The sequence below is a fragment of the Lathyrus oleraceus genome, chromosome 5, assembly GCF_024323335.1.
Source record: "Lathyrus oleraceus cultivar Zhongwan6 chromosome 5, CAAS_Psat_ZW6_1.0, whole genome shotgun sequence".
NCBI classification, from domain to species: domain Eukaryota; kingdom Viridiplantae; phylum Streptophyta; class Magnoliopsida; order Fabales; family Fabaceae; genus Lathyrus; species Lathyrus oleraceus.
In genome coordinates this window covers 217,314,161-217,329,725 of record NC_066583.1, presented here as the reverse complement: position 1 = coordinate 217,329,725, position 15,565 = coordinate 217,314,161, and the positions used below count along the sequence as shown (strand labels likewise).

General features: G+C 39.6%; 1 non-coding gene across 1 annotated transcript; it reads left to right on the top strand.

Annotated features, from left to right (window-relative positions):
- Nucleotides 1-14,406: 14,406 nt before the first annotated feature.
- LOC127089071 (small nucleolar RNA R71) lies at nucleotides 14,407-14,513 on the top strand. The gene has a single exon (XR_007790850.1). It is a non-coding gene; the product is annotated as a small nucleolar RNA R71 (small nucleolar RNA).
- The last annotated feature ends 1,052 nt before the right edge of the window (nucleotides 14,514-15,565 follow it).

Genomic DNA, 15,565 nt, shown 5'->3' with positions numbered 1-15,565 from the left:
AGTTATATCAGCAGAGGATGAAGAAAGCTTTTGATAAGAAGGTCAGACCTCGGGTATTCAGAGAAGGTAACCTTGTGCTCAAGAAGATCTTGTTGTTCAAACCAGATTCTAAGGGCAAATGGACTCCTAATTATGAAGGCCCATATGTTGTTAAGAGAGCCTTTTTAGGCGGTGCTTTGATTCTTACAACTATGGATGGTGAAGAGTTCACTCGTCCTGTGAACGCAGATGCAGTCAAGAAATACTTCGCCTAAAAAGAAAAGAACAACTCGCTAAGTTGAAAACCCAAAAGGGTGGCTTAGGAAAAAAAGAGCGTCTCGGTGGATTGAAAACCCGAAAGGGCGATCCAGGCAAAAATTAGAGACATAAAATAGAAAAATTTCCCGATAAGTTGAGTACCCCATCCTGGGGCAACTTATGCAAAAAATAGGGATTATGGCAAGTAACTACATTCTGCTGATCTTCGATTTTAAAGACTTATTTTGAGCATATTGTCATACTTTAGTTCACTATCTCCAACAGTCGCCAAAAGCACAGTGGATATCAAGAGTTGGTAGAAGTATTAGTGGTCAATTGTATTCAATGTAACCCTTTTCCATGTAAATTACCATTTTCAACTTTGTAAAGATCTATAGAGTCTTGTCATTTACGGACTACCATTCTATTAAATAAAGTTGAGCCTTTATCCAATTGTTTCTACTCTTATTTATTTCAGCCAATAGTTTTAAATTCTATTATGATCATTTTTGAAATTAATTTTTTTTATCAAAATCATTTTCTTAAACATATAAAAGCAAGAATTTTTTCAAAAAGCAGTTTTAAAAGCAATATCAACAGCATTTCGAAAAACAACAAGTCTTAAGTGTAGAGCTCTATGGGTTCCCCAAGCAGATAACCCTTCGGGTATCCTTAGCCGAGTTTGTTGATCCAGTTCTCCAGCGGAGCTTCTGTACTTTTCCCAGCTGAGTTGGTTGATTTAGTCCCAAGCAGAGTTTGTGTGTTCCTCAACAGGGTTGATTTTCTGTTTTGATCTTCAACAGAGTAAGATCGATTTCCCCAGTAGATCGTGTTGGTATCTCCGTCAGTAGCCATCCGACTCGCTCCTAGTCAGAGTTTTCTCCTGGTTTCTGAGCAGCTATTTATGTTTATCCTCTGTATGGTTGTCGCTCATTTAATATGGTGTTGACCTAAAATTCCCTGCAGATTCGATAACATTTCCTTTCCTCAGCAGATCTCCTTTTTCCCCAGATAATGTTGATCCTTTGGGATGTTGACCTCCCTGTTCTCTGTCAGTTATATCCTTGTGTTGTGGATTGACCTAGGATTATACCAATGATTCAAATTGTTTGCGACACCTTTGTATCCTTTGCGATCATTTTGTCAGCATAATCATCATATATACATATACATATACATATACATATACATATACATATACATATACATATACATATACATATACACTCATATAATTTCATGATTACATATTTTTGCATAATCATATTTTTTGATTCATTGTCTGAGATTCTTATTCTTTGTTATGACGGTACTTTATCCCCATACAAGTTTGGCGTCTGTCATCCTTCAATTGTAGAGTGTCGGCCCCTTAAGCAGGAAGATTTTAACCTTTCTCCTTTTCCCACTGAGTTATTTCCTCATGGATAATCATTTTTGTAGTTTCCTCCCCAGTTGATTATCTGGATGGAATTACTCCCCTTGAGCTGTATCCTCATTGGGTTGAGTCTTGATTGGCCGTTTCTTTCTAGATCTTACCTAAATAGATGTTTATGGTCCCCTGAGAGCCTATTACCCAGTAACTGGTAATATTCTTCTCATATTCTTCATTTTTGCCTAATACCCGGAAAAAGCAACTTTTTCTCCTCAGCGGATTCATTTTCACGTTTCCCCGGGAAGTATATCCTTGATATGTTTATCCTAACCGATGACAGATATCTTTCATCCCCTGCTTGAGTTTATCCTTGATATGTTCATCCTAACTGATGACGAATATTCTCATCCTTGGTATTCTACCCAGTAAAAAGGTAGTTGTAATCCCTACTTTGTTCCCTAGAGGGCTAATCCTTGATATGTTCATCCTAACCGATGACGGATTTCCTCCTCTTTACGGTCTTCTACCCAGTAACCGGTAGTTGTAAATCCTGAGTTTCCCCTCAACAGAGCCTATCCTTGATATGTTCATCCTAACCGGTGACGGATTTTCTCTTTGATGGTCTTCTATCCAGTATTCGATAGATGTAATCCATACTTTTTAGTTGGTTTATCTTTCATATGTTCATCCTAACCGATGACGGGTATCCTCTTTGATAATTCCCAGGCAAGACTATCCTTGATATGTTCATCTTAATCGATGACGGATTTTCTTTCCTTTGAGTCTATCCTTGATATGTTCACCTCAACCGGTGACGGATATTCTCATCTTCGATCTTCTGCCCAGTAACCGGTAGTTGTAAATCCTATTTCTACAGTTTTTTCCCCAACAAGGTTATTCTTACCCAGTAACCGGTGATGAATATTCCCTCCTGTTGGTTCCCAGCGAGTCATCCTTGATATGTTCATCCTAACCGATGACGGATGTCCTCTCTGTCAGACTTTTATTATCTCCTTACCCAGTAGCAGGTAGTGGATAATGAATTTCTGCTCCTCCTGTGTTGAAGTTTATTTCTTCCCTAGTTGGATTGAGTGTGTTTTTCCTTAGTGAAATCGCTTTTCCCTGCATTGATTCAAGAACTTCAGTTTTATCCTGATCTACTTGTGATCCCCTGTAGATGTTTTGTTTCCCCGGCTGAGTCTTTCCAATTTATGGAATTCCTCTAGTCCCCCAGCAGTTTTTTTAAGTCGTAGCCTGGCCTACGCATAACCCTTTATCCCCCAGAGTCTCTGTCTCCCTAGTGAGTTTTCCTTACGAAATGCATTTTACTCATGCGGATCTTCGGTCTCTCGTATTTCTTTTCCTTTGTGGCAACATTTCCTCATATAGAATTTTCTTTTTACATACATATCATATGCATCATGAGGTCTCTTAGGGACCAAAATTTGTTTCTATGTTGTTATTTAAGCCCATTATACTGAGTCGCTACGAAGATATTAACCTTCACCTTCTCAGTTAGAATTTCCTTAAATAGGGGCAGTTGTAACTTGTAAGACCCCAATTTTGACCCTAAGATCCCACATGCAATTTCATCATATGCATTAGCATTGGGATCACACCTTGGCATCCTCCTTACCCCTCTTTCATTGGGTTTGTTTTGGGAGAGATCATTGATGCGTGCTTTTCGCAAGTATACGAACGCGTCAGAGTAATATAAAAGATTGTCGAATCCACAGAGACCAAGTGTCAAGCTATCGTTATCTGTTGTTATGGTGTTTATCAAAGACAGTCAAAATAGGTGTTTTTCGTAGTGTGCAATGAAAAGTAAAGTATTTGAATAGATTTAATTAATAAAGACAGGGTCGAATGTAATTCACGTAATCAATTGATAATCCAAATACTTGCTAATAGAACTACTTATGGGCAATGTTTCCTACTTTGAAAAGAACTAATTTAACAGGAACTGTCGCTTTCGCGTATTCAGAACCGAGTTGTACTCCCTAATCAAACCCTCTTATTGTCACTTATAAAAAGGCGCGCATTGCGTTAGAGTAGTAAACCTATTTTTAAGAAATATAGTGTCTTGACTAAGTTGAAAAGTATTATAACCTGGATTTCTTAACCAAAAGAGGTTCTTACGAACCAGACTCTAAACTTATAAACGCGTCCGAAAATAGTTTTAAAATCTCTTTTCTTCTTAATGTTAAAAACTCCTAATGAACTAGACAAAGCGCTTTCGCTGTTTTTGAAATAGTCAAAAACAATTAAGTTTAAATAGACGTTGGACGGCTTTCGATCTTACCCAACGGAATTGAAGTGCGGAAAAACTTAATTTGAAAGTTAAAATAGCCCTTAAGTGTTTCTACGAACAATTGTACGGATTATCGGTTCAATTATGATCCTTACATTCTAACCTTATAAATTTAGCTAGACATGGTAAAGTAAAAGTGCATTAAAATAAATAAAAGTAGTGCTAGTGCGGAAAGTAAATAAAAGTAGTGCAAGTGCGGAAAGTAAATAATTTAAAGCGAGTGCGAGGAAATAAATAAAGTAAAGCGAGTGCGAGGAAATAAATAAAGTAAAGCGAGTGCGGGAAATAAATAAAGTAAAGCGAGTGCGAGGAAATAAATAAAGTAAAGGCGAGTGCGGGAAATAAATAAAATAAAAGCGAGTGCGGGAAATAAATAAAGTAAAGGCAAGTAATAAAAACCTGCTCCAATCGGAGGGTTGAGTAAATTGCAATGCGGAAAAGAAAATGGCGGCAGGATTAACTTCCTTCAAAAATGCTCCAAACTCGATTACAGACTCTATCACAGACTTGATGACACAATTGTGGTAACACTCCAATGCGAAGCGATTACCACTATAAAATATTGAATATATGCCTAAGTGAAACAAAGTTGCTTCTGAGTTTGCCTCTGTTCTAAGTTTGGATGATTGTAAAAGTGAATTCGCGTTTCTATTCATAAGCAAGTAAAAAGATGGAAATGACTTGGATGCCCTTCAACTTGAAAATAGGAGGAAACCGTTTTTCCTCTTGTGGCGCCCGCCACAAGGCCATGGCGCCCGCCACAAGGCCAAAGTGAGGCGCCTTAGTGGAAGTAGTGGGAAAACATGGGAGTTGATGGAAGTTGAATTTGACACGTCATGGCTTGGTCTGTGGCGCCCGCCACTGGGTAGGCCATAAGCACAAAATGCTGAATTTTAGGGTTTTGAGCCCTTTTTCACTCCTTTTCTCGATCGGGGCTCCGATTAAAGTAAAAACTTGAAAACAAAGGAAAACACAGCAATAACACAACAAAATGACAATAAAACAACTAGAATGCATGTGAAATCGGAGTCGAAAATACGTAAATTTTAGTGTTATCAAACTCTCCCACACTTAAACCTTTGCTTGTCCTCAAGCAAAACATTATAAAGCTCATGAAAGAAAAACCGGTGTAAACGAGTGCTTCAGGTAGAAATTCTAAGTTCAAGTCGGGATGCAGTGATAGGTACTAACTGAGTGAACTAAGGGTATCATGATGACACTAATCCGCAAATACGGACTTAAACATCATTCCTATATTAACCAACCCATATTATCCCACAATACCTAGGCCTGCCTCTTCATCTCTTTTTGTGTCCTTTTCATTCAGGCGCAATCACATTAAGCCCGTTATCCGTACATGCTTCATAGTAGAGTGGCCTGTTAGTGATTATGATCTGAGCTTGGGTTTTCCGGCACATAAACATGTGTAAACCCTTTGGACCCAACTGGAGTTGTGGGGGATCGGATCGTAATCCGCCCTACCGAGTTCAGTGCCAGATACCTCTGAACCAACTAGTAGTGGGTACTACTTTTCTTTTTCTTTTTGTAGCAATTTTTACAATCCTTTGGTTTAAACGACTTTGTGAGGGTCACCTATACCGGAGTTGCCTTTTTGCTTTATTTTGTTTTTTTGTTTTTCTGGATCATTCACTTATTTGCATCGGTCCCTTACGTAGAGGATGCGTAGGCCGGAGCTGACTGCTAGGATAAACTACTGAGGACTTATACGGAAATGATGATTAAGGCCATGGTATATGGGGTTTCGGGAATGGTTCCTATATTTACGAAGTTTATGGTGCTAAAACAGATACTGATGTTTTGCAAAGTTCTCCCAAGTCACCGCATCCTTACTCAAAACATGTCTTTAAAACCTGAAAACTTTCAGAATAACACTGTTTTCTTTTGCAAAAATTTTTTTGGTAGGGCTAAAGGTATGGGGAGGTAGGATTGTATTAAAGATCTACTATATTTGGTGACTCGTCAGACTCATGCATTATACTAAAAAGAAAAATAAACAACTGAAAGGGAAATTAAACAACTAAAAGGAAATAAACAGTCTAAAAAACAGCAAATAAAACTGAAAAATAAAAGGAAAACGATAAATGCTCCTCCCACACTTAAATCGAACATTGTCCCCAATGTTTCGAAATAAGATAAGGGAAGAGTTACCTGGCAACCTATTGCTGACCACTAGTGCCCTCGCCATCCTGAGGTGGACGACGGGATCAGGTACGATGACGGTCTCTCTGATCCATCCTCGCCTGCAGGGCATCCTGAGCGGTCCTCACGTCTCGAAGGTGACCTAAAATGGTACCCTGAGTGTTTTCTACGAGAGCAATGTGTTGCTGGTGGTAATGTTGTTGACGGGCTTGTGTATTTGTTATCGCAAGCATAGATTGTAGAACAGTGTCGTAGGACCTGTCTGTCCTTCGCTGCGATTCTTGCATGAAGCTCATGTTGTCCGCCATTTGTTGCTGGATGGTAGAGAGTAGGTCATCGCGCCTCTTCTCTCTAGCCATGTGGTCTCGCCACATCTCCTCTGTAATATAGAAGCCATGAGTGGTACCTGCAGAAGAAGAAGATGGTGCGGTGTGTGGTGGTGAAGGATGATGGGGGGACACATGGGGTACGGGAGATCTCTCTCTCCGGTCATATTCATCATCAGTGTCTGGTCCCGCCTCATCAGGAATGTTAGGAGGAAGAGGACCCAAAACAGGTGGGGCATCTAAATCGTAGGTCCAATTCCTCTCATCACGTATATATGTACGTCTAGTGCAAGGTAGAATAATAGATGGGATGGCTACACCATGAACCATAAGTGTATAACCTCCTTCTCTCCTTGAACGGCATAATTTCATGTCTCTCAGAAATTTTAAGTTAATTGTGCGAGGAGGTAAGGGGTCTAGGGTAGCCATCTCATTGTTCAGGTTAAGTGCCCGAGCAATAGACGTAATCAATCCACCAAAAGAAATCGGTCCCGCCTTATTCAGAGTTAAAATCATATGGGCGAGCATGAACGGAACCGAATTAATTCTCCTATTTTTGAGGCTTCCTTGCAAATATAGAAGCTCTCTAGCGTTAACCTTATTTGGATTCTCCCGGCCAAAAATAGTGCATGCCAACAGATATCTAAAAACTCTGATGGTCGGGTTATGGATAGTTGAGGCAAGAACTCCTTCAAAAGAGTTTATGGAAGTGTTTGATAAACGCTCCCAGAAGGAAAATACCTCAACAGACCATTCGGAATCCAAATGGGCCTCACAAATAGCACCTTCCCCATGAGGGATCCCTAACAAGTTGGCTAGTTCGTCGGTACTGAATTGGTATTCAACAACAAACATTCTAAATTTGACAGTACCAACTGTGCTAGCAGTGTTAGGGTTGACAATATAAATTAAGGAACTTAAAAATTCGATTGTCAATGGCTCATAGGTGGGTTCTTTGTTGATAAAGAAATTATGCAAACCTAAGTTGTCTAATAAATGGAAAATGCTATAGTAGATACCTAAAGTGTAGAGACAGATTTCGTCAACATACCTTGTCGGGAGGATTTCCCGATTTTGCAACCGTTCAATGATTTTTCTTTGTCTCTCCCCCGGTTTCCCTCCTCGAAGAATGAATCCGTTGAACTCCATTTGAATGCTCTTGAAAAGTGGATGAAGAAGATGAAGTGGTTGGTGAAAAGGTTGGATTTTTACAAAATTCGGCGGATGAAATCGAAAATGGAAAGTGGATTAATGATTTGTGTAGTATGATGGTTAGGAAAGTATGAGCTTTTTGTGGGTTCAAGGACTTTTTTCCAAGGTGAAAAAATGGGTTTTGGAGGTTGTAAGTTGCAAAAAATGGTGAAGAAAAGTGGTCTGCCCCGACCATTTACAGACGCTGTGGCGGGCGCCACAAGGCAAAATCTGGTTGGGCCAGATTTTGGTCCTTTGGTTTGGGCTTCTCTTGTCTTTTGGCTTTGAGGGGTCTGGATAGCATTTGTCTTGTGATTCTCCTAGTTTCTTCGACTTGCATAATTTTTATAAAAGTGAAAAAAAACGAAAAAAAGTGAAACTGAAACAAAAACAAAATCAGAAATTAAATATAAATAAATAAATAACTGAAAAATTAAAATGCAAATAAATATAAAACATATATAGATAAAAATAGAAATACTAATATATAGTAGTAGTTTATATAATATTCAAATGCGATAATAATGAATAATGCAAATACGATAAATATATAAAAGAGAAATAAAATGAAATGGTGAGATCAGGTATTAGGGTGTCGTCTGCCTGAGTGGATCCACGGAGCACGGCTATCTCCTGCCTGAGCTCTGCGATTTCATGATATAGAAAATCGGCTTCAGTAGCATGGGTGAGATCAGACACTCCTATCTCTAAAGTTAGGTCCGCCACTTCCTGTCTAAGCTCTGCAATCTCTCTAGGGCACTCAGCAATCTGGGTGCGTATGTTGGGTGTCTGTAATGAATGATTATTAGAGAAAACAGTGATTCTAGGAGATGGTGGTGTAGGCGTGTATTCAGCAGCGGGTGGTGATCTCGGTGCCTCGACGGTCTCTCTCTGGCCCTCTAGAGCATAACTCCAATTCGCTGGATCATGCACACTGGTCATCATAGGGTCTGGCAGTGTGAAATAATGGATAGCCTCACTATCGACTAGCAATCGGAACTGACATGGGTGGAAATAAGCTCTCCTCATCAATCCTCTGGTCAAACAGAAATCGATGTCCATGGTAGTGTGTCCACAGTAGATCCGAAGATGTGACAGCTTGCGAGACAGACCTAAAGCGACAACAATCTGTGTGATGATTCCACCAACATAGATGACTCCTTCGGTGGATCTAGAGATACCGCTGAGATTATTCAATAAAAAGTTCCCACATGCTACTGGGCGAGACTGGGATGCGCAAAATAATAGGAAGATCTCCTCTTCACTCAGTAGTGTCTCTGCATCCTGTCTTCCCAAGAAGGAATGTGCTAATATCATCTGAAAATATCTGAAGGTTGGGTTATGTATGACATAAGATAACTGCATAGATGGATCCTGGCTTCTACCACCTGATATATCATTCCAAAACTTCTCCACCTCCTTACCCAGAAAATATCCCATAGGTGTCTCCGGGATAGCATCAGGAGTGGTCTGGAAGCCTAATAAGTCGCCGAACTCTTTCTGGCTGAAGGAGTATTCAACTCCAAAAAGTCTGAAAGCAGCATACCCATCTGGTCCAGAATATGGGTCATAGTCGAATGAACTCAGGAACTCTAAAGTCAGGTTCCTGTATGTGTTATTCAAGTCATCAGCAAATTCGTCCCAATGAAGTTGATGGCTAAGGAATCTGATACTCGGCTCGATACCCAGTGCCTCCATACAGTGCTGATCAGGATAACGTGTGGGTGCCATAGGGCGCTGATACAAAGCAATGTAGCGCTCCCTCTGAGCATTATCTCTATAGGCAACATGCATGTCATTAAAACCCTGCATCCTGTAAAAGTTAAGAAAGTGATCCTAAAAATGCAAACCATTCAAATTTTTAGTCTCTATGCAAAATAAGATAAAATAAAATAAAAATAAAAATAAATGTAAATAAATACGAGAAAAAAAAAAGTAAAAATGAAAAGAAAAACCATGGGTTGCCTCCCACGCAACGCTTGTTTAACGTCAATAGCTTGACGATTAGAATTTATACACCTGTAGTAGTAGGAATTGGTGGATCAATCAGGGTGTGGCTTGAGTAGTATGCTGGAATGTCTCCTCCTTCGTAGAGCTTCAGTCTTTGTCCATTTACAATGAATGGAATACACGTTTGGTTCTTGATTTCTACGGCTCCTGATCTCAGAATCTTGGATACTTCGAAAGGACCAGTCCATCTTGAACGTAGCTTTCCAGGGAAGAGTCGTAACCTAGTGTTGAAAAGGAGAACAGAATCGCCTACATTGAAGTTTTTCTTTACTATTCTTTTGTCATGATAGGCTTTTGCCCTCTCTTTATATATTTTTGCATTTTCGTAGGTCGATTGCCTAAGCTCTTCTATTTTATGAATGTCTAGGGTACGCTTTTCTCCAGCGGCTAGGTAGTCTAAATTCAAAGTTTTAATGGCCCAATAGGCCTTATGCTCTAACTCGAAAGGTAAGTGACAGGATTTTCCATAAACTAGTTGATAAGGAGTAGTTCCTATAGGGGTTTTGAAAGCGGTTCTATAGGACCATAATGCTTCTTGAAGCTTCTGAGACCAGTCTCTCCTAGAAATAGAAACAGTTTTCTCTAGAATTTGTTTTATCTCCCTATTAGATACTTCTACTTGGCCACTAGTTTGTGGGTGGTACGGTGTTGCTACTTTATGCCTAACTCCATATTTTCTTAAAAGTTTGTCAAATATTCTCGATATAAAGTGTGATCCTCCATCGCTTATGACTAAACGTGGTGTTCCAAATCTAGGGAATATATAGTTTTTAAATAGTTTGATTACTACCCTAGTGTCGTTTGTGGGTGCAGCTATAGCTTCAATCCACTTAGACACACAGTCTACGGCTACTAAAACATACCTGTTTCCTAAGGATGGTGGAAAGGGTCCCATGAAATCTATACCCCACACGTCAAAGAGTTCTACTTCCTGAATGTTTCTTAGAGGCATTTCATCACGTCTTGAAATGTTTCCAGTGCGTTGGCATCTATCACACTTGACAATGAAAGCATAGACATCACCCCACATGGTAGGCCAGAATAGGCCAGCTTGAAGAATCTTGGCGTATGTCTTAGAGGTGCTCGCATGTCCATCATAGGGTGCAGAATGACAATGCTCGATAATACTATTTACCTCTTCTTCTGGAACGCAACGGCGAAAAATGCCATCTTTACCCCTTTTGAAAAGGAGCGGTTCGTCCCAATAGAAGTTTCTCACATCGTGGAAGAATTTCTTCTTGCGGTGGTAATCAAGATCAGGGGGTACTATATTAGCAACTAGGTAATTAACGAAATCTGCATACCAGGGTACGTTACTTATTGCTAAGGAATTTTGGGGGTGCTCATAAGGATCTAGGTTATTGTCTTCAATGGTTTCTACTCTAGTGATCAGTCTATCATAGGCGAAATCATCATTTATGGGTACTAGTTCAGGTTTTAGATGTTCTAGCCTAGAAAGGTGATCGGCTACTACATTCTCAGTGCCTTTTTTATCTCTTATATCTAAATCAAACTCTTGTAGTAATAGAATCCATCAGAGTAACCCGGGCTTGGCATCTTTTTTACTTAATAGGTAACGAATGGCAGCATGATCGGTGTAAACAATAATTTTTTCTCCTACTAGATAAGATCTAAATTTGTCTATAGCGAAAACTACAGCGAGTAATTCTTTTTCGGTTGTTGCGTAGTTAAGTTGGGCAGCATCTAGGGTTCTACTGGCATAATAAATGGCATGTAATTTTTTATCTTTTCTCTGTCCTAGAACGGCTTCAACATCATAATCACTAGCATCGCACATTATCTCAAAAGGTTCCGACCAATCGGGCGGTTTCATAATGGATGCAGAGATTAATGCTTGCTTTAAAAGATTAAATGCGTCATTACATTTTTCATCAAAAATGAATTCAGCATCTTTCATTAAAAGTCCGATTAACGGTTTTGTTATTTTGGAGAAGTCCTTAATAAAACGCCGATAGAATCCAGCGTGTCCAAGAAAGCTTCAGACTTCTCTGATGGTTTTTGGGGGTTTTAGGTTTTCTATAACTTCTATTTTAGCTTTATCTACCTCTATACCTTTTTCGGAAACTATATGTCCTAAAACTATTCCTTCGGTCACCATGAAATGACATTTTTCCCAATTTAGCACGAGGTTCACCTCCACGCATCTCTCCAGGATTTTCTCAAGGTTAGCAAGACAATTGTGAAAATTGAATCCACAAACTGAGAAATCGTCCATAAACACTTTTATGATACCATCTAGGTAATCTGCGAAGATTGACATCATGCAGCATTGGAAAGTAGATGGGGCATTACAGAGGCCGAAATGCATTCGTCTGTAGGCAAAAGTTCCATAAGGGCATGTAAAGGTAGTTTTTTCTTGATCTTCGGGGTGAATAGGTATTTGGAAGAATCCAGAGTATCCATCTAGATAACAGAAGTAGGAGTGTCTGGCTAGACGCTCCAACATTTGGTCTATAAATGGTAAAGGGGAATGGTCCTTCCTAGTTGCTTTATTTAATTTTCTGTAATCTATACACATCCGCCATCCTCCTTCTAAACGTTTTGCTACATGTTCGCCTTTATCGTTTTGCACGACCGTGATGCCTCCCTTTTTAGGTACTACATGCACAGGGCTCACCCACTTACTATCCGAGATCTGGTAGATTATACCTGCTTCAAGTAACTTAAGAACTTCCTTTTTAACAACATCACTCATTATAGGGTTTATTCTTCTCCGATGCTCCCTAGAGGGTTTTGAATCTTCTTCTAGCGGAATCCGATGCATGCATACGGATGAGCTTATACCTTTCAGGTGAGAGATATTATATCCTAAAGCTGAGGGATATCTTCGTAAAACATCTAAAAGTTTATCTATTTCCTCTTCGCTCAAGGTGGCACTGACTATAACTGGACGGTTCATCTCTTCATCGAGGAACTCATATCTTAGGTTCTTAGGCAGTTCCTTAAGTTCTAAGGTTGGTTTCTTAGGGCATGGCATAGGATCTGGGGTAAGGGATAAACATTCGTAAAGGTTATCATCGATGTAAGGTTCTTTAAAGTCATCATCTTCCTTTATGGGGGTTGATGGTAACTTAATAATTTCTTTTTGTTCTAATTCTCTAACACATTCATCAATGATATCTAAGGCATAACACGAGTCTCCCATCACAGGTGCCATAAGAAATTTCGAAAGTATAAATTCTATTTTCTCGTCACCTACCTCAAATGTCAACTTTCCTTTCTTGACATCTATTATGGCTCCTGCAGTTGATAAGAATGGTCTACCTAGAAGGATCAGTATATCATTGTCCTCTTTGATGTCCATGACGACAAAATCAGTAGGGATAAATAGTTGACATATCCTAACAGGAACATCTTCTAAAATGCCTATCGGATATTTAACAGATCTATCGGCTAACTGAAGTGACATCTTAGTGGGTTGTAACTCTCCTAAGTTTAATCTCTCACAAACTGCTAGAGGCATTAGGCTCACACTAGCTCCTAAGTCTAGAAAAGCTTTATCGATGACATGATTACCTAAAAGGCAAGGAATGGAGAAATTTCCAGGATCTTTATCTTTCTTTGCTAATTTGTCCTCGCAAATAGCATTACATTCCAACGGCTTCGGATCGTCAAGTCTACGTTTGTTGGTAAGGATGTCTTTCAGAAACTTTGCATAAGAACGTATTTGGGTGATGGCTTCTGTGAAAGGGATTTCTACATGAAGTTTTTCTATAACTTTAATAAATTTTTGGTACTGTTTATTGATCTGGGTTTGTTTGAGTCTTTGGGGATATGGTATAGGTGGTTTATATGGCGGGGGTGGTACGTAAATTTTATCTTTAGGTTCTTCTCCTTTCTCTCGACCTTCCTGGTTTTCAGATTCCTCTGGTTCCTTTACTTCGTCTGGGGGTTTGGTACATTCTTTAGAAGTTTCGGGTTCACTCAATCTTGGGTTTGGTGGCTCATCATAAGCGTTCCCACTTCGTAGGGTAATGGCATTGGCTTGTCCTCTCGGATTTTGTTGAGGTTGTCCAGGGAATTGTCCTCCAGGTGTAGTCTGAGGGGCTTGGTTTAAAGCTACCTGAGAGATCTGGGTTTCAAGCATCTTGGTATGAGTAACTATTTGGTCAACCTTGGTTCCTAACTGAGTAATCAATTCGTTAACATGAATGTTTTGGTTCATGAACTCCTTGTTTTGTTGGGTTTGAGCGGTGATAAAATTTTCCATAATTTTCTCAAGGCTTGGCTTTGGTGGTACAGGTTGCATAGGTTGATTCGATCTAGGGGCTTGATAACTAGGTCTCGGAGGTGCATTATTTTGGATAGGGTTATTGTTTTTATAGGAGAAGTTAGGGTGATTCCTCCATCCAGGGTTATAGGTATTTGAATATGGGTTCCCTTGGGTGTAGTTCACTTGCTCGGAGTGGGTTTCGTTCAATGTACTGCATTCTGCATATTGGTTTCCTTGGGTTCCACATATCTCACAATCCGACGAAACTGCGGCTACAGTATTCGGGTTCGTGTACATATGCTCGACCTTAAGGGCTAATGCGTCCATTTTAGCTTGCATCATGCCTATATAGCTTAGTTCATGCACTCCTCCTTGGGCTTCCTTCTTCTCAACTGTCGCTCGTTCGACTCCCCATGATTGATGGTTTTGAGCCATATCTTCGATGAGGGCACTAGCTTCAGGATAAGGTTTATTCATCAGAGCACCGCCTGCGGCAGCGTCGATGGTCATCTTTGTGTTGTAATGAAGTCCATTATAGAAGGTTTGAATGATTAACCAATTTTCTAAGCCATGATGTGGGCATGCTCGTAACAACTCTTTATATCTCTCCCAAGCTTCGAACAACGATTCTCCTTGGTTTTGGGTAAATCTAGTTAGATGGTTTCGAAGAACGGCGGTCTTACTCGGGGGAAAATATCTAGCAAGAAAAACTCTTCTAAGGTTATCCCAAGTCGTAATGGAATTGGGTGGAAGGGAATCTAACCATGATAGGGCTTTATCTCTGAGGGAAAAAGGAAATAATCTTAAACATATTGCCTCAGGAGAAGCTCCATTGGTTTTAAAAGTATCTGCTAATTGAAGAAATATTTTTAAATGTTGGTTAGGGTTCTCGGTAGCGAGACCCGCGAATTGTCTCTGTTGCACTAATTGCAATAGGGATGGTTTAAGTTCAAAATTATTGGCTGGGATAGTTGGGTTTACTATACTAGAACTAGGTTCTTCATTAGATGGTTGAGCGAAGTCCTTAAGAGGTCTTTGGTTTTGATCTTCGGCCATAGCTCTCTTAATTCTATGAAAGAATAAACGTGCGCGAGCGTAACGTTCAGGTTCCGCCAGAGGGTTTACTAAGCTTAAACTTCCGGTGCTGCGAGTTCTTCGCATTGACCGGCGAGAAATAACCTAAGTCTAAACGATATAACAACAGGAAAATGAAATTTGACGAAATTGGTCCTCGGCAACGGCGCCAAAAACTTGATGCGTGCTTTTCGCAAGTATACGAACGCGTTAGAGTAATACAAAAGATTGTCGAATCCACAGAGACCAAGTGTCAAGCTATCATTATCTGTTGTTATGGTGTTTATCAAAGGCAGTCAAAATAGGTGTTTTTCGTAGTGTGCAATGAAAAGTAAAGTATTTGAATAGATTTAATTAATAAAGACAGGGTCGAATGTAATTCACGTAATCAATTGATAATCCAAATACTTGCTAATAGAACTACTTATGGGCAATGTTTCCTACTTTGAAAAGAACTAATTTAACAGGAATTGTCGCTTTCGCGTATTCAGAACCGAGTCGTACTCCCTAATCAAACCCTCTTATTGTCACTTATAAAAAGGCGCGCATTGCGTTAGAGTAGTAAACCTATTTTTAAGAAATATAGTGTCTTGACTAAGTTGAAAAGTATTATAACCTGGATTTCTTAACCAAAAGAGGTTCTTACGAAC